Genomic DNA, 20,893 nt, shown 5'->3' on the forward strand with positions numbered 1-20,893 from the left:
TTGATATTACAGCCGCATGTTAGCTTATATTTTTTTACATTTATATGCAATCATATTCATAGATATGAAATTCCTTTTCTGAATATCTATGATATCATGAAAAATTTATTACATTTTAATTAAAATATATTACTTCAAAAGAATATTTGCTGTTGCTTTTTAAATATTGCTTATGTTTGATAATATGAAATACTTTCATATAAGTACATATATATGTATATGTATCTGCTATGCTTTACTATATATGTACATACATACATAAGTATATAACATACTAACATAATATCTTAAAAATCTTAATATATTTAAATAGTAATATAAGCAAATCACACCTTTCATGATTTAAAGCATATGTATGTACTTATGTAAGTACAATTCAAATTCAAATCCAGTTATTATCATTTATCAGTAATAACATTTGCGCGCACTGCTCTATATGTACATACATACATATGTGCTTATGACATTGCCACACAAATAATGGATACAAAAACCTACATATTTTTCAATTTTAAAACATTTTTCAATTTTAAAATATTTTTCTACGACAAAATCTGCGTCAATATGTATGCATGCTCATATATTATATAACCATACATATTTACGATGATTTGTAGGCAAAGCTGTTAGAGCGACAAGGGAAACGGTGACAATCGGCGGCCCTTCGTTATTTTTATTCAGCATAAGTCGGATTTTTACCAACAACACAATGTTGTGACGCTTTGTTGTCGCGTCAGTCCTTCGACATAGTGACTTTTTGACAAGAAAACAAAAAACGTGAGCTTCGGCCATTGGTTGTCCGTGGCAACGGAGATTTCGCATCAAACAATGAGTTACATATATATGTGCATGTAGACAAATTAATAATTATAATAGGTACTTTCATATTTGTTTACATGCACACAAATTTCGCAAAAGAGCGAAAAAAAGTGGAATAAGAGTCTTTGAAAGAGAAATCAATTTTTAGAATCCAAAATGCAGCAAATGATCCAAATTATTACAAATTTGCTTACTTCGGATAACGATCCTGAGACTGTACCAGCTCTTTGTGAAATTGCCGTCTCGGCACCGGAGCAACAGGAGCGCCAATATTCTGCTGTACTACTTAAGAAGCACTGACCAAAATTGCGTCAATGGAACAAAGTACCGGTTGAGTAACAGCAAATTGTTAAGCAGGGTATACTTAATGCTCAATTTTTCGGTGTTTTGGTGCGTCACGAAGCCAAAAAGTCTGACTCAAGGATGAGCGAAGTGCTAAAGCTCATCTACAGCTATTGCTCTTCGGCCGATCTTAAGCAAAGCGAGCTAGGTTCTACATTTGCTATTTTGGCTGCTGCGACCCCGGATCAATTTTTGCAGCATATGAAATCGATTTGCGAAATTTTCACTGCTGCACTGGTGGCCACCGAAGCAACTACACCTGTTATTTTCAACATACTAGCTAGTATGACTTCTTTGGTGCCGTTCACATTGGGTCACAACACAGCCAAACAAACGTTGCAGAAGTCCATACCGTTAATTGTTAAATCCCTTCAAGCATTTGCTGTGCAGGCTGAGGTCGATCAATTTGTTCATACTTTTGATGTTCTCGAGAGTATGGCAGATTTGAATGCTAAATTGCTGAACAATCACATCAAATTATTGTTGGAGTTCTGCTTATGCTGGCTGGTTGGTGCGACTTAAGAAAAAATTGATTATCCACCACAAGTTGATCGAGCCAATAATTCGAGTGGTTTTCAATTTGATGACAACTGAACCCGAACTACTCAAACAATGGATCTGCGTGCATTGAGCGTGCAACTTTTGGAGCCCGCCTTGATGGATCAGGACCCACTACCACGTCGTGCTGCCTACTTAAGCATGGCTATGCTGAATACTGTTAAAGTAGGCATCACCGACCTAATACTTGTTCGTAATGCAGCCTTCTTTGCGCTGGGACAATTCTCCGAACATTTACAATCAGACATCACCAAATTCGCATCACAAAACCTACCTATACGTTGCGAATTTTTGCATGAGGTCTGCAATGAATCTCGAAGGGGCGGCGCTGAAGCCAAACACATTGATCGTATGTTGTATGCGTTAGAAACGTTTTGTGATAATTTGGAAGACGAAATGAAGCCATATTTGTCGGTGCTTCTTAAAATTTTATTCGAGGCTCTGAATCCCAACAATTCGGTTCGTCTGCGATCATATTTGGCTCCAACAGAAAAAGAGGGTATTATCAGTCTGCGTCCATAGGCTATCGACACTCATGCTGCCTTGGCTCGCACGTTCGGCAAGCAAAGCTTCATGCCGTTCGCCACAGATACCATGACGTTCGCTTTGAATTTACTCGAGAAGGCTAAGGATCTCGATGTACGTTGTGCTCTTTTTAATTTGATTGCCTTATTGGTTGAGGTGGTAAATGAGGAGCTGGCCTCCGTTTTCCCGAAGGTGATTGAATGCATATTTGATTCTATACTCTCTACAGAGAAGGTTGTACCAGCATTTAAAGACGATGATGGAGTATCAGCGGCAGCAGAGGATTCCGATGAAAACGAAGACGATATCAATACTGAAAAATCGGATGGGAAGGATGATGAGTTGGACAACATTGCGGGATACAGTGTTGAAAATTCATTTAGATGAAAAAGAGGAGGCCATTTTAGCATTGAAGGAATTTGCCGAGCATACCGGAGTCGCTTTCATTCCTTACTTGGAGAAATCTTATCAAAATGTTTACAAGATGGTCGGTCATCCACAGAAAGACATACGTAAAGTGTCAATTGACGCATTGAACACGTTCATTGTTGCTCTATACAAACAACAAGATTTGCAAGGCGTTTCCAATGCTATTAAAATTTAAATACCCAAGTTGTATACTTGGTTATTTATGGTTTTCAACATTGTAACTGGCATGACTTATTTAGTGCCGTTCACATTGGGTCACAACACAGCCAAACAAACGTTGCAGAAGTCCATACCGTTAATTGCTAAATCCCTTCACGCATTTGCAGGCTGAGGTCGATCAATTAGTTTATGTTTTTGACATTTTCAAGAGTATGGCAGATTTGAATGCTTAATTGCTGAACAATCACATCAAAATGTTGTTGAAGTTCTGCTTGGAAACAGCAAGTAATGCCCTATTTGATAGCGCTGTGCGCATTAAAGCCGTGGCTTACGTTGGCTCGTTGGTGCGCTTTAAGAAAAAATTGATTATCAAACAAAAGTTGATCGAGCTCATTATTCGAGTTGTTTTCAATTAGATGGCAACTGAACCCGAAAACGAAGACGACGATGAAGAGTACTTTTTGGGTCAAGACAGCTCGAATCCGATGACAACGGCTACTCAAACAATGGATCTGCTTGCACTGAGCGTGCCACCAGAGAAATTAATTCCGCCATTATTGCAACTTTTTTAGCCTGCCTTGCAGGGTCAGGACCCACTGCGACGTCGTGCTGCCTACTTAAGCATTGCCGCTATAGCCGAAGGATGCTCGGAGGCTATTTGCAACTAATATCTTGAAACCAGGCGACCAGCGATGGAAGATCTTTCGATTCGAGCACCCGCCTTCTCTAAATTCACTTCGTTTTTATCAACTGATTTTACTTGCGGTGAGTTAAATCAAAATTAATTTTGTACTTGGTTATTATTCATTCACCGCATCAATTCACATCCACATCACCACACCTACTTACCATATATTTCACATCACTACACAATGCACCAACACGCAACACATACAACATCACCACGATAAGACTACAATAAAGCCATCAATAGATATATAAGGGACTACAAAAGGATCCCGTACGCTTCTTTTTAGCATCGATTCGCTTACGAGAGAACATCTTTCGGTTCGAGCACCCGCTTTCCCAAAATCACTTCCTTTTTAACACGCTTATATTAGTTTCACTTGTATGTCTGTTTGTAACTAAACTAAACTCGATTACAAAGTATGCGCAAAATGTTTGCATACTTTTAGGCATATTTTGACATCTCAATCGGAACAAATCAACTGAACAGACAGAACAAAAATTATGATATTTAGGATAAAATTTTTTAATGGCAGATCAAAATATGGAATTTAATAAAAAATAAACAAGAATTGAATAAATGAGAAGTTATTCATTATCAAATCAATATCATTATTCATTTTCAAATTCAATCTTTCCGAAAGGAAAGTTGTCAACCGCTCTGACTTATTATCAGCGAAGTTGATGTTGAAAACGCCACCGAAGATAAGTGGAAATTTGTTACCATTGATAATCCGATTAAAATACCTAATTTCAATTGTATTGTTCAATTCAAACGAGATACTATTCCAAAAGGTGGGGTAGCTATTTACCAAATAATAACGTTACATAATATTAGTATATTATGAATCCGAATATTGAATAATTTATTTTTTATTAAATTCCATATTTTGGTCTGGCATTAAAATTTTTTATCTTAGATATTATTATTTTTGTTCTATCTGTTCAGTTGATTTGTTCCGTTTGAGATGTCAAAATATGCCTAAAAGTATGCAAACATTTTGCGCATACTTTGTAATCGTGTTGGGTTTAGTTTGGTTGCGGAATTTTTTGATTCGGTACCGCGCTCAAAGCCCGCGGTGAAAGCTATTCAATAGCTTAAAAAAAATTGTTTGAAAGAATCATAACATGAAAATAAAAATTTTTATGCAAAATACTTTGTTTTCAATATTTACTGAAAGTAAGATTAGTGTTGCGATGGCTATCGAACAACTATCAATTAATATACAATAAATATAGTTTAAAATAAAAAAATTAAAAAAAACTAAAGACACACGCTTTTAAAGAATATCGAACTAAAAAGTTGAATATAATTTTAAAAATTAACTTAAACAAATAATATATAAAAAATACTAGTATAATTGAGGAAAAAGCGTGGAGCGCTCGATATACGAAAATTATGACACAAAGCGCCTTAAGCCTTTTCCTCAATTATACTAGTATTTTTTATATATTATTTGTTTAAGTTAATTTTTAAAATTATTTTCAAATTTTTAGTTCGATATTCTTTAAAAGCGTGTGTCTTTAGTTTTTTTAAACTATATTTATTTTCAACTTTTTAGTCCTCCGAGCATCCTTAGACTATAACGGCCATGCTTAAGTAGGCAGCACGGCGTGGCAGTGGGTCCAAGGCGGGCTCCAAAAGTTGCAATAATGGCGGAGTCAATTTCTCTGGTGGCACGCTCAGTGCAAGGTCCATTGTTTGAGTAGCCGTTGTCATCGGATTCGAGTTGTCTTCACCCAAAAAGTATTCTTCATCATCGTCTTCGTTTTCGGGTTCAGTTGCCATCAAATTGAAAACAATTCAAATTATGGGCTCGATCAACTTTCGTTTGAAAATCAGTTTTTTCTTAAGGCGAACGAACCAGCCAACGTAAGCCGCAACTTTAATGCGCATAGCGCTATCAAATAGGGCATTACCTGCTGCCTCCAAGCAGAACTCCAACAACTTTTTTATGTGATTGTTCAGCAATTTAGCATTTAAATCTGCCATACTCTCGAGAATAACAAAAACATAAACGAATTGGTCGACCTCAGGCTGCACAGCAAATGATTGAAGGGATTTAACAATTAACGGTATGGACTTCTGCAACTTTTGTTCGGCTGTTCTGTGGCCCAATGTGAACGGCACCAAAGAAGTCATATCAATTTGAATGTTGAAAATAACAGGTGTAGCCATGTTGCCAGTTGCTTCGGTGGTCACCAATGCAGCAGTGAACATTCCATTCCAATATGAAACCGATTCCATGTGCTGCAAAAATTGATCAGAGGCCGCATCAGCCAAAATAGGAAATGAAGACGAACCTAGCTCGCTTTGCTTAGGATCGGTAGAAGAGCAGTAGCTGTAGGTGAACTTTAGCACTTCGGTCATCCATGAGTCAAACTCTTTGGCTTCGCGACGCACCAAAACACCAACAAATTGAGCAATTGCTTTACGCCCAGACTTTTGCTGCTCCTGCATGAGGGCATAAAGCATACCCTGCTTAATAATTTGCTGTTGCTCAACCGGCACTTTGTTCCATTGACGCAATTTCGCAAAATGCTTCTTAAGTAGTGCAACAGAATATTGACGCACCTGTGGCTTCATTGTCGAGACGGCAATTTCGCAAAGAGCTGGTACAGTCTCAGAACGCTTGTAGGCCTCCTGTAAATCAGCGGTGGCCTTTTTGATTACACCGTTAGCCGAAGAAAGAAAATTTGTAATAATTTGGATTATTTGCTGCATTTTGGATTCCAAAAATTTCTTTTTGTTCCCGAAGACTCTTATTCCGAGTTGCCAATTATTTGCTTATTTGGCTTTGCACCAACTGCTTTATGTTCCTTCGTTTTTTTAGACGCACTTATAACCGAACTCACACGTGAATACAAAGAAATGTATCGCAATTTCTACTTTTTGCATATAATTATTTGCAAAACGTTATGTGAATTGCACCAATATTCTCCGTACTACCTCAGCTGGCAGATGATTTTCAAAGAATAATTGAATAAAAACAGCTAATAAGAAAATTAACTGAAAGCTTTTTCTTGTATATTGTGTGCCTGATTTCGCCTTGCTTTCGTTGTTTGTTCCGTTCCGGCTCGAAGGATCATAAATAACCAAGTATATTGCCAGCACACTTTCCGATAGCCTCGTCCTATTCACTCTCCTCAGCATCTTCGTCTTCATCTCCAGTAGACTCGTCAAATTGGCAAGCGACCTTGCCCTGGAGTACTTCTGTTATACAAGAGAAAACTACATCACGAAGTTCAACCGTTGGTAAATAGATTTGTTTCAACTTTTTCATAAGATCACTCAAATCTACAAGTGCAGACAATACAACAGAAACTTCTTCGTCATCATGCATAATTTGGCATAATTTGGGTATCAAGATTGTAATAGCATTGGAAACGTCTTGCAAATCTTGTAGTTTGTGTAGAGCCACAATGAAGGAGCTCAATGCGTCAATTGACACGTTACGTATGTCTTCCTGTGGATGTTCGATACTCTTGTAAACATTTGGATAAGATTTCTCCAAGTAAGGGATGAAAGCGACTCCGGTATGCTCGGCAAATTTCTGCAATGCTAAAATGTCATCCTCTTTTTCATGTAAATATGAATTTTCAACACGGTATCCCGCAATGTTGTTCAAATCATCATCCTCCCCATCCGAGTTTTCAATATCGATATCATCTTCGTTTTCATCGGCCTCCTCTGCTGGCGCTTTTATCCACCGCGCTTATGTTAATATATTCGAATGTAATTATATACGAAAAATATATAAGATAATTTTTATTTATAAGATTTATCGGTAAATGCAATTTGCGTATTGCTTGTCGATGGAATGTATATATATGTATGTTTGTATTTTTGTCTTTTTGCTGTAGATTCAAGCTTTAATTGTTATTGTGCCTTTAGCTTACTTGTTGTTACGCATTCCTGCTACTTGCTTTATTAAGCCTAAGGGATAATGTCGGAAATTCGTTGAACGTAAATACTTGAACTTTAATTTTTTTTTGTGGTTGTTGTGAGTATGGGTATTCAAATGTAAGCGCATAAGTTAAGGCAATCAATAATTTGTTAATCTAATATTTACAATATATACTAACTGACCCGGCGAACTTCGTACCGCCTAACAGTCAATTAATGTCGTATTATCTTTTAGCTGAACTAATTTAGGCTCTGATGAAGGTAATACAATGATACAAAATAAATATGAACATAGATAGATATATAAAAGTATTTAATTATGATCAGCAATACATACAGAAAGAGAATACAAATTAAAATTAAGTACTTCAAACACGTGTCAGAAAAAAAAAGATTAAAATATAGTATGTTGTGTAGCATGTGATGCACTCGGATTAACACTTTTCATTCAAGCACCTTGTGGCAACCGACATTCTTTGTTTTTTGGCCAGGCGCAAGAACAAATAAAGCGGATGGTTTACCGACACGTAAACATGCCGCGTGACCCTGTGATTTGGTAATCGTCATGGCGAAGGCAAAACGAATCGGGAATTGAATTCGTTTAAATTCAAAGGGCATATCCGTTGGGATCATCGGAATCCTTGGAATAAGAACTTCCCCGTCTCTAAATTTCTTTAAAATTCTTTGAATATCAACGCGAGAATCACATTGCTCATCAGTTTTCTTATCACCAAACGTGTTCCATTGCACAGTTTTAGTTGGTTTAAATTTTTAATCATGATCACTGCCAAGCCAACCCTAAGTTGCAAATTGTGCGGTGGTAAACCAGGCACATCCAAGGAGTCTAAAAATTCAGTGGAGTAATTAGTGGCTTCATCTGCGTTTGCTTCACAGTCGATAGATTTGAAAGAATACATAGTGCCTACGATTTGATTCTGAATTATAATATTTAGGTCGGAGTTGTCTTCAAAAAGATAACGGCGGACCGCCCTAATATCTTAAAGGATATACTTAAAGAAAATCTGTTGGGCAGTAATTTCCTTAAATTCGAAAAGGAATTTAGAACAAAAACTCTGGAGATGCAATTGATTGCGATATCTGACCAGTTTTCATATACTACAGAGTCAATATCAGCATTATCCGCATTAAAAAACCGACAAATTTTATTCTCTGTGGCAATACCTTTCGACGCCGCAGGATGGCTTTCGCCAATTATGATACAAGCCAAAAGACTAATACAAGAATTATGGATAGATGGAACCGATTTGGATGAACCAATAAAACCATTTCGTTTAGAAAAGTGGTCCCAGTTTGCGAGCAATCTAAATGATATCTCACGGATACAAATCCCTCGATGGGTAAACTATGCCCCAGAGCACAAAGTCGAACCATATATTGACCTGTAGTGTATAAAACGGCTTTGATTTTTAAAATATAATTTGTATGCATTTTGATGCGCATTTAAGTGCTTTAAGGTAGGCAATTTTATTGTGCGGGTTTATGAGGTTTCGTATTTATTGTATTCTGCGGTTGTTTCTTGTAGAAGTTTTTTATTTGTATCGTTTATTTAAAATTTCTTTACCGTTGGCTTATTAAGGTTAGCGACTCCACGGCTGACTCAGATATGGCCAGAATGGATGCTCTTTTGAAACCTTTGAAGAGGGATCTTGTGAGAGTACAGTGATTAGCCGTGAATTGAAAATGGCATTTTTTTTAGTTGGTAATGTGGTAAATTCGATATATTTATGTTTGAGATATTCTTTTTTAAGGATGTTTTGGTTGAATTATATATATTTATGTTTTTAACACTGGAGTAGTCAGAAGAAGCTCTGACTTCGTTTTTTGTGCCAATTTGTAGAATGTTGGAAAATTGTGGCTTTGATGGTAGTCGTACGACGTACCGGCCATTATTTTATCGAGTAGTTGTGGCTTTGTAGAAGTCCCCACAATACTAATCTTCTGGGGTTGTACTTGATAGGAGGGAGCGTTTTTCTAACTCCCGAAATTTCCTTAATTGTGAACTAAGGGATTCTTTTGAACTCTCGTCAATTTAAGTTGTTAGTGGAAACTGGTTCTGTAACCAGTCTACTTACAATCCAACCGAATATAGTATTTTGTGCCACAAGTGGGTTTGAAATTTTCTCAATACCTTCAAGTATTATCTGTGGTATGAGATCGCGGCCTAATAACTTTAGGTGTGAAACCTTTTGCCAATGCTTACTATTTATTGATTTTAAAACTGGTTAGTTTTGTTGACAGTTGTAGCCTGTTTTGTGCCCTAGACGCTATAAATGATCGTTGTGACCCTTGGTCTATTAAGGCCCTAAGCTTAAACAGTTCTCCTCGGTGTACGATGGAGACAACTGCTGTGGGTAGAAAAATAGTACTCTACTTTGATTTTCGCTGTGTAGTGTTTGGGTTTTTAATGCCTTTGAGCAGCATGGTACTTCTTGGCAATTTTCGCAATATTGATTATCGGGATTTGCTTTTTCAATTAAACCCTTTTCTTATAAGCGACACTTTGGGGTGAGCTGGGATATGTGCTGTAATGAAGCATTGAGTGGTGTTTGTTACAATAGCAGCAATTAAATTTGCTTACAAAATTATTTCGTTCGTTAACTTTTAAGTGTTTGAACTTCTCGCACGATTGTAATTTATACCCTCTTATGTATAGTTCGCGTGACGTATGTTTTTTATGCTCGGTTGAGAACGATTGTGTTTTATATAAGCTTCTGTTTATATTGTTGTTGTATCTACTTGGGGTCTGTTGAAGATTCTATTGTGGTCATTTTGATAGGTTTAGGTTTTAATAATTTTTGTGTCTACCCTTTCAGCGATTTCGTACTGGGTAGTTAGAAAGGCTACCATAAAAGTAACGATTTTTCTGGTAATGCATATGTTTACCAGTATAGGGTCCCTGCTATCTGTGAGAATATTCAGTCTATTAGTGTCTTTCGTTTTCATATCTAGATTTTAGAGCTTCCGAAGCAAAATTTAAGTTGTCGTCATTTAGTGCGAACTGTTTTACTATTGTGCCTGCTTGACCTTTAGTTTTGTATCGAAGGTGATAAAATTTTTGTGCAAGTGATAATTTTGGATGGTTGATGTATACGGCTGTAAACATGTCCCGGAAGGACGGCCGTTTTTCATAACCTCTGTAAAATGTTTCTATGTCACATGCGGGCACCTCGAGTTGGATGCCTGAACTTGCCTCGTGATTCTGTATTTGTGGCAGCTCTACTCTCGGATGTGGGGTAGGTACAATTGCATATACTTATTAGCTTTAATTGATCAGAAATCATAGATTTTCTTTCTTTGTACTGGTTCAAGCAGTTTTCGTATATTGCGTAAGCCGATGATTTAAAAGTGTGTGGTAGGTCCAAACTGTCATATCTACATATAAATGATAATTAATACAGAATACTCTTTTACGTTTATAAGAGTTGTTTTTTGGACTAGATAAGTAATTACTTGCGAAATAAATGTTTTAATTTGTATTTTATCGTGAATATTTTGTTGTGAGAGTCATTTTCATTTTCTTAATTAAGTTATTAAGAATCGCACTTTTAATTTAACAATACTTATTATGTCCTTATGTTGATGTATTTAGGTACACCCTAATACACGGACTTGGGAATATATATATATATTAATGTGCTCATGAAATTGTGAGCTCGTTGAAGAGATCAAAACATTTTGTACACAAGTATTCACGGATTGTTTGTGCGTATGTATGTTTATTTTCTAATGCAATTGAGAGCTCGTTGAAGAGATCAATGTGCTTTTTATTGTTTTTTTTTTATACGCAATACTGTTTATTTGTTACAAGGGGTATTGCGGGATATATGCCAATGTGGAATTTGAAAAGATGTACATATACATATGCACTTATGTTATTGTATTTTTTTTTTTCTTATTGAGAGTTTTTTTTTGTTTGCGTTTTAATAAACAATACAAATAAGAAAATTTTATATAATATTTAATATATTTTTATAACAATGTTGATTTATTTATATGAAAATCACTTTTAAGTGAATGTTAAATTAAAATGTTAATTAAAATTGTATATAAGAGTTTACTATTACCCAGCGGAGGGTAGACAGGCAGATTCTAGGCCGTATGATTATATACTTGAACATATTGATTAGATAGATTGTTTGTTTTTCCCCTCTTTGTTTTTCCTTTCATATTTTATAATTCTTTTGCTTACGTATTTTATGCAATCCTGCTTGTTGCTTTTTGTTTGCTTTTATTTTAACCTAAGGTGTATTGCTGGAGAAATGTGCAAGTATATACTTGAATTTGTTTTTTGTGTTTGTTAATAGGTGCGTTGGAATACATAAAGGTAAGCGTGTAGTTAGGCAATAACTTAATATTAATTTGTGTTCTTTTGTTTTAATATATAAGTATCTATTAGGAAATATATGTTATACCGACTGTAGTCAGTTTTTCCCTCCAAAAAACACTGTAAGACTGAGACAGTTTGGTAACCGTTTTTTTGGTAAACGTATTTGTTATAACCGGTTCTATATATGTATATAAAACTGTAAATTTTACATACATATATGCATGATAAACTAAGAGAATAGCAAAACGATACGACTCACTTTATACTCCCTCAGGGGTTTTCTGAGGGGATAATATATATGTATTGTATGTCCGTGTGTGTATTCCATTTTTGTTAATTCCTTCTCCGCTTCCAGTTGTGCCTGGTTTTAGTGAGTGTGGTTTTTGTTTATTGTTGTTTGTTTCGCGCCTATTTAAATTACTTTTATTTATGTTTTTGTATTTAGGTACTTTAGTATTTCGAGCTCGTTTGTGTTTCTGACAGATTGTATTTAGCGCCCGATTTGTGAGTTTTTAATTTTTTTTAAATGTTTTGCAAATTTTGCACTGTGTATTTACATATGTAAATGTGTTTCTTTATTTGTGTTTTAACAATTGAACTTATTGCCATCTCTGTTTTTGTTTTTTTGGTATTATTGCATATGAATTTTTTTGTATATACATATGTGTGAAGATATGTACTTGTATGTATACATATACTTGTACATATATATTGTCACTGCACTTCTCTGCTTTGTCAACACACTTTTGTTCTGTAGTTTTGTTTTTTTTTTTTTTGTTTGCGTCATTACATTTTTTTTTATTTTAGCTAGTTACCGCACTTTGCATATTTTCGATATGTATTTTTTCCAATAGTGCCTTTCTGTGATGCTCGAAGGACCATGACTAATTCCCCAATTCGTTGAGAGCACACACCACCAATGATAAAACATTTCACCACTTCACTTATAATCGCGTGGATAATTTAAATAAAAATGCGATATATACAAGGTTGACACGGCTTTAATATTATTGTTATAAATATATTATTATTAATTATTATGAAATTTATCCTATTTATGTTGATAAATCATATGTCCGAAATGAAACAGCATTACGAGTTCTGAAAGGTGCAGCCTGTCGTAGTTTTATCGCACGGGTTGACCAACCGAAGAGAACAAAATGATGTGGCGATTAGCTCGTAGACGAAAACCCGTGAGTCTTCTCAGATGTGATGCGTCGCGTTAGGGTGCGACACTATTTTACCGAGTAGAGTGGTGTATGAAGGGAGGTTTAACCCATTTAACCAATGGCGAAATACAAACTATATCTGTGGTCCGATTCGGAAATTGTACTAGCCTGGCTGGAAGACGTATATTTCCAATCGAATGTCTCAAATACTTGACCTAGTAGGATCAGCCACTTGGCGACACGTAGCCAGTGCTGACAATCCAGCTGATCTAGAAACAAGAGGGTACAAAGCCCTGCACCTTGCCACCACCAACCTCTGGTGTAACGGCCCTCGTTTGTTGATAGGATCTCCCGATTATTGGTCACAACTGCCCATGCGTAAAATAAATGCCCCAGAGAGTTAACAAACCGACTCTTTTCTCACAACATTGCAGGATAATGACATCCTCGAGCGAAAAGCAAATACTCAAGTGCATTACCTCAGCAGCGATAATCACTATTGAGAGAATCAAAACCTATTGATAAGAGATTGGTTCACGAAAGGTCTAGTTCATGTGAATGGTCGGCTTGCCAATTCAAGCGTAACGATTATTACGCCTTGGAGCGAACGCCATCCCATAATTGTACCAGAGAAGTATCGACCTACGCATCAGTTATATCCACATATTAATGCTTGTTGCTGAGCATCGCCTCATGCAACATATGGTCCGCCAGGAATTTTATATTCCCTGACTTAAGCCCCAAATAAAGAAGTGCATTTCTTGTGCAAGCTTGTCGTAGTTCTGCACCACGCATAAGCAAAAGATGCGAACACAGATTATGGCATCACTTCCCCGGAATGCTCCACTTTGGTCTGCCTTCTGCATTACAGGTGTCAATTTTGTTGGGCCGTTTCAAATAAAGGCGTCCAAGTTAAGGTCTCCCACTCTCATATAAAGCTGTGTGGCTGTCTTTGTCTGTATATAATTCTTTCCAAAGTTTTCAAAGAAAAACACTCACCACCATTCGCTTTTAATACAATTGTAATTTTATTTTGTAATTGAAAGTACGGGTTTTATACACTCCCTAAATACCACAATCACTTGCGACGCAGCGCAGAGAAGAGGAAAAAAAATGTATATAAATGCCTTTAATAGCAATTTAACTGGTTCGGATCAGATCCGCTGATGTGATGAATCCACGGATGACGGTGCTTCCGCTGCGAGTTCAAAACGAAGAAGAGCCAAGCCGATTCTCGTGTCCGTGGTTTTGTTGATGGTTGGTGGGGTGATCGCCCGGTGTGTTGTGTATCCTGGGTGGTAGGGTCGTTGTGTGAGGTGTATGTTGCGTGAGGTGAGGTGGTGAATGTTGCGAGAGGTGATGTGGTGAATGTTGCGTGTCAGTGATGTGTGAGGTGTGTTGGTGTAAGTTTTCGGGACGACGTAGGCTCATTTAGCCATCCCGGCCCCCCTAGGCGAATATTAGCCTAGCAGACGCTGAAGTTGTCGCAGCGTGTATACGACGCTGCTCAGCCCAGTGGCACGGCGGGGTGGTAGCCGAAGCTGGCTACGGCGCGTAATTGCTTCGTTGCGTGGGCGCCAGGAACGCGGCTCCGGAGGGGGGGCCAAACGGCGAGGTCGTGCTGATGTGTGTCTGGGGAGTCGCCTGACTACGCCGCGGCGGTGGGATTCAGTTAGTCGACCACTGTCGCGCCTCGCGGTGCGGTGAAGGAGTGTGTGATGTTGCTCACCGCACATCTGACGATGGCCCCTTGACTCACATGCGGTTGTTGCATGGGTGTGCGCCAGACAATTCAGGCAGTGGCCATGTGCCTGGGCGATTTGCTGTCGTTGGACTGGTGGCATACCTTTAAATATGCCGCAATGTTGCAAGCGGTGTGAGCGACGACATAGCGGGCATCGGAGGCGATGCTGCTCCGCAGACAGCGAGGATGACGGGGTTAGTGGCCGGGTGCCACTACGAGGAGCGATTGGAGGGGCTGTGGTAGCCGTTGTTCGGGGTGCAGGATTTGCCCCAGGGCGTGGCACAGTAATGGGCGAACGTATTGCTGGCGTTGGTGTTGGTGTATTTCCGTCCATAATGATCTATATGGGAAAAAGTTATTTAGATTATAAGTTTGTCGCATGATTGAGTTGGAAATTTGGGCCACGTTAAGTGGCATAAATGGGTCGTTTGGTCGATCGACCTTTTACCGGATTTAGGTTTTTTTTTGATTTATTAATTTTAGCGGTTTTTGGTTCTTATCGGGTTATTATTTACGTTTGTTCGGTATTATCGGCGGTGGGTAAAAAGCATAGCTTTACGAGCGATCTCGTTAGTGTTCCGGTTTGCGTACGGAGATCGACCACTCGGATGTGACCATCGGAACCATGGTGAAGGTTTTCTATGCGGCCAAGCCGCCATTCAGTAGGGGGGAGACAATCATCGTGTACTAGTACGCAATCTCCAAGCTTCGGCGCCTTTTCTGGAGCTTTCCAGCGGTACCTCTTGTGGAGGTCCTTTAGATAATCTTCTTTCCAGCGGCGACTAAAATTGTGATGGAGAATTTGGATTCTTTCCCATCGGTTTAATAAGGATAGCGACTCCATGTCTGGCTCAGGTATGGCCAGAATGGGTGCTCCTTTGAGAAAATGCCCAGGAGTTAGGGCGGTGAAATCGGAGGGATCTTGCGAGAGGGTTGTGATTGGCCGTGAATTGAGTACGGCTTCAATTCGAATTAATAAGGTCGAGAATTCTTCATAATTAAACTTGTAGTTTCCAGCTACTTTTTTGAAGAGGGATTTAAAGCTTTTCACAGCTGATTCCCATAAACCACTCATATGAGGAGCGCTTGGGGGGATGAACTGCCAATTAATGCCTTGGGGTGCGTACTTCTGTACAATCTCAGGTGAGACTTGTTGGATAAAGTCCACAAACTGTTTCTCAGTGGCTCTTTTGGCTCCAATAAACGTTTTGCCATTGTCACTCATAATTTTTGAAGGAAAACCACGCCGTCCGACGAAGCGAGGGAATGCCGCGAGAAAAGCCTCTGTCGTCAGATTTGTACATAGCTCAAGGTGAAGCCTTTCATTAAAGTGGGAGATCTTAACATTGAAGCCTTTATCTGGAAAGGCCCAGCAAAATCGACACTTGTTGTTGTGAAGGGCAGAGCAAAGTTGCAGCGTTCAGGTGGAAGTGCTGCCATTATCTGCGTTCGCATTTTTTGCTTGTACGTTGTGCAAACTTTGCACATGTAAATGCACTTCTTTATTTGAGGCTTAAGACGGGGAATATAAAACTCTAGGCGGACTATTTGTTGCATGAGGCGGTGCTCAGCGTGTAGCATCAGTATGTGGACATAATGCAAATATAATGTGGCAAGCCGTGCTTTTTCTGGTATGATTATTGGATGTCGTTCGTTGTATGTCAGGCTGGAGTTGACAAGCCGACCATTCGCACGAAGCAAACCCTTTGTGTCCAGAAATGGATTTAGTACTAAAAGTGAGCTCTTTTTATCGATTGGCTTCGAATCTTTTAGCAATGATATTTCTCGGCTGAAGTAGCGCGTTTGCGTAGATGCGATAAGAGCGCCTTTTGCTTTTTGTAAGTGTAGGTGCGTTAATGTATCGCATTGGGGGTATATTGGAGGTGTTCCGTTAACTTTAGTTTTGAGCTGCTCTATAAATTTGATCATGTATGCAACTACTCTGAGGGCTCGGGGGAACGATGAGAATCGCTCAAGGATGTCAGTATCATCCGATGTTGCATGAAAGGAGTCGATTTTTCGACTTTCTGGGGCAATTATATTGCGCATGGACGATTGTGGCCAATAATCGGAAGATTCTGTTAACCATCGGGGGCCATTCCACCAGAGGGTGGTGGTGGCAAGATGCAGGGGTTTGCATCCTCTTGTACCTAGATCAGCAGGATTGTCAGCACTGGCTACATGTCGCCAAGTGGCTGATCCTACTAAGTCAAGGATTTGAGACGTTCGATTGGAAATATACGTCTTCCATGCATGTGGTGGTTTTTCTAACCAGGCGAGTACGATTTCAGAATCGGACCACAGATATAGTTTGTATTGTGCCATGTTTAAATGCGTTTGTACGATGGACACGAGTTTGGCTAGTAGTAGCGCTCCACATAATTCAAATCGTGGTAGACTTATTGCTTTTAAAGGAGCCACTTTTGCTTTTGTTACTAGTAAGTGGCATGTGGTCGCATTGTCGCTTTGTGTGCGAACATATATAGTTGCGCAATATGCCTTTTCAGAAGCGTCACAGAAGCCGTGTAGTTCGACTTTGTGCTCTGGGGCATAATTTACCCATCGAGGGATTTGTGTCTGTGAGATATCATTTAGATTGCTCGCAAACTGGGACCACTTTTCTAAACGCAGTGGTTTTACTTGTTCGTCCCAGTCGGTTCCATCTAACCATAATTCTTGTATTAGAATTTTGGCTTGTATCATAACTGGCGAAAGCCATCCTGCGGGGTTGTTGTACTTTCCTTTTCGAATTTAAGGAAATTAGTATCTAACAAATTTTCATGTGGTATATTTTTTAGAATATTAGGGTGGTTCGCCGTTATCTTTTTCAACGGAAACCCTGCGGTATTTAAGGCTTGTATCACTTGTGATAGTGACTCGTATGATTGTGGAAGACTGTGACTTCCAGACAAGATATCGTCTACATACGTTTGTGTTTTTAGCACTTTGGTTGCCAGAGGGAATTCTGACTTTGTGTTTTCTGCCAATTCGTGCAGTGTTCGAATGGCTAGATATGGAGCACAATTGACGCCAAAGGTAACTGTTTTTTAATTTATAGTCGCGGAGTGGACTATTGGGAGATTTTCGGAAAATAATTCGCTGAAAATCTTGATCGTCTTTATGTACGACTATTTGTCTATACATTTTTTCGACGTCTCCGTTAAATACGTATTTGAATATACGCCAATTTAAAATTAGTAGCATTAAATCTGGTTGGAGCGTGGGTCCCGTAAATAGGATATCATTTAGGGAATTCCCCGAGCTGGTGGATCTTGATGCATTAAAGACAATTCTTACTTTAGTTGTTTTTTTGTCTGGCTTTACTACTGCGTGATGAGGCAAGTAAAATGAGTAATATTTGCCATTTAGGATTTTTTCGCATGGGCTTACTTCCTCCATGTGGTCTAAATGGAGGTATTCTTCTAACACGCTATCGTATTCTGGCTTAAGCTCACCTTTTTTAAGTAAGTTTTTTTCCATACTTAAAAACTGCTGTATAGCAGAGGTGCGAGAGTGACCTAAGGCGAGTGTGTTAGGAAATTGTTGTTTTAGTGGTAGTCGTACGACGTACCGACCATTATCTGATCTAGTAGTTGTGGCTTTGTAAAAGTCTTCACAATACTGATCTTCAGGGGTTGTGATTGGTATGGGGGGGAGTTCTTCTAACTCCCAAAATTTTTTCAATTGTGAATTGAGGTATTCGTTTGAGATTTCCTCAACCTGAGTGGTCATGGTGGTAACTGGTTCCGAAACTAGTCCACTTATGATCCACCCAAAAACAGTATTTTGTGCCAGAAGTGTATTTGAAATTTTCTCAATACCTTCGTATTATCTGTGGTATGAGATCGCTGCCTAATAGAAGGTCTATTTGAGCGGGAGTGTTGCAGTTGGGATCTGCTAGCTTTAGGTGTGAAACCTTTTGCCAATGCTTGCTATTTATGTGATAGCTTGGAAGCATATTTGTAAGTTGCGGTAAGACTATAGCTTCTGCTTGTATGTGCTTATCCGCTTGGGGGGAAATTAAGGTAATGGGGCAGATTTTATTAGAGTTTGTACAAAGTCTTTTCGTTTTTATAAAATTGTTTCGATCGAGTTAGTAGCGAGAGTCATAGTTCGCATGACGTTTGCTTGTACTGTTCGGATGTGAACGTTTGATTTTTGAAGAAGCTTCTATTTAAATTGTTGTTGGTACTGGCTTGGGGTCTGTGGAAGCTTCTATTTAGGTCATGTTGAACGGGTTTCGTTCTGACCATTTTTTTATCTACCCTTTCTGCGATTTCATATTGGGTAGTTAGGAAATCTTTCATTTGTTGCCACGTGGGGAATTTTCTTCGTGATGAGAGCGATTGTTCCCATAGAAGTAATGATTTTTCTGGTAATGTAACCGCACTTTGTTTTAAACTAAAGCATTTTTTTCCTTTTTTTTTTTCTTAACTGCACGTACTGTTACATTACTGTAATTTTGCTTCTTTTTTTTTTTTCTCTTTTTTGGTAACTGCACTGTATTTCTATATGTATATGTATATCACTTAAGGTTTTTTTTTTTTTTTTTTATAAATGTATTTTTTTTTTTTTTTGTTTTGTTTTAAACACCCATAGTGCCGTCCACTAGGGGTCGAAGGACCATATATAATTCTTTCCAAAGTTTTCAAAGAAAAACACTCACCACCATTCGCTTTTAGTACAATTGTAATTTTATTTTGTAATTGAAAGTACGGGTTTTATACACTCCCTAAATACCACAATCACTTGCGACGCAGCGCAGAGAAGAGGAAAAAAAATGTATATAAATGCCTTTGATAGCAACTGGTTCGGATCAGATCCGCTGATGTGACGAATCCACGGATGACGGTGCTTTCGCTGCGAGTTCAAAACGAAGAAGAGCCAAGCCGATTCTCGTGTCCGTGGTTTTGTTGATGGTTGGTGGGGTGATCGCCCGGTGTGTTGTGTATCCTGGGTGGTAGGGTCGTTGTGTGAGGTGTATGTTGCGTGAGGTGAGGTGGTGAATGTTGCGAGAGGTGATGTGGTGAATGTTGCGTGTCAGTGATGTGTGAGGTGTGTTGGTGTAAGTTTTCGGGACGACGTAGGCTCATTTAGCCAGTCTGTTATATGACAAAAGCAGTGCACCTGGAGCTTTGTACTAATCTGACAAAGGACGCTTTCCTCGCTCCACAAGTCCGCACCCCAAAGCATTAATTGGCAATTTATATACCCAAACGCTCCTCAAATGAGTGGTTTCTGGGAATCAGCTGTAAAAGGCTTCAAATTTTACTTCAAAAAGATTGTTGGAAATTAAAAATTAATTACGAGGAATTCTCGGGATTTTTAATCCGAATTGCCATTTCTCAAGTCACGGCCTCTCACAATCCGCTCGCAAGATCCCTCCGATTTCACAGCCTTAACTCCAAGATACTTTCTCAAAGGAACACCCATTCTGGCCATACGTGAACCAGGTGTAGAGTCGCTATCCTTATTAAATCGCTGGAAAAAATTAAAATTCTCCATCACATATTATCAAATACATAAAGGATCTCCATAAACAATACCGTTGGAAGACTCCTAAGCACCAAAACTTGGAGACTGTGTGATCATCCATGATGATTGTCTACCTCCTACCGAATGCCGGCTTGGGCGCATAGAAAAGCTACATTATGACTTCGACGGTCATATACGAGTAGTTGATCTTCGTACGCGAAGCAGAACGCTAACTAGACAGTTCGTGAAGCTATGCTTTCTCCCAACCGCCGATAATCGCGACACAGCAAGACGCAAACAATCAACCGATACTACCGCAATAAAATAAAATAATCAAATGCCGTGAGACGAGCATCCGTAGCGTGACAAATCTGCATAATCAAACAAATCTTTAATACAGATTAACATGAATGTACCCTACGCAGCTGCTCAACACGACCTCAACCCTCAACTCGTGTGGTACGCCCGCGGAATGGAGCATCAATACGGCATCGACAGCCTAGATCACAACCACGGTCGTTCCACGGCTCTTAGCAGCATTGTGGCAACGCTACAACAGCTGCAGCGACTACTAGGCTAGTCCTTTGCCTAGAGGGGCCGGGATGGCTAAATTATCACTCAGTCCCCCTCACCAGAAGACACTGTCACACCAGAGAACTGAAAACAACGAGAAGGTGCAGATTCGACAGCGAACAATTTGTAGAATTTTATCAAGGAGTTCACCTCACATG

At 38.8% G+C, this 20,893-nt stretch overlaps 1 pseudogene; it reads left to right on the forward strand.

The window, feature by feature from the left end:
- The first annotated feature begins 975 nt into the window (after positions 1-975).
- The window catches only part of LOC138858277 (importin-4-like), a 550,887-nt pseudogene continuing 530,969 nt past the window's right edge, over positions 976-20,893 (forward strand).

The sequence above is a fragment of the Bactrocera oleae genome, chromosome Y, assembly GCF_042242935.1.
Source record: "Bactrocera oleae isolate idBacOlea1 chromosome Y, idBacOlea1, whole genome shotgun sequence".
NCBI classification, from domain to species: domain Eukaryota; kingdom Metazoa; phylum Arthropoda; class Insecta; order Diptera; family Tephritidae; genus Bactrocera; species Bactrocera oleae.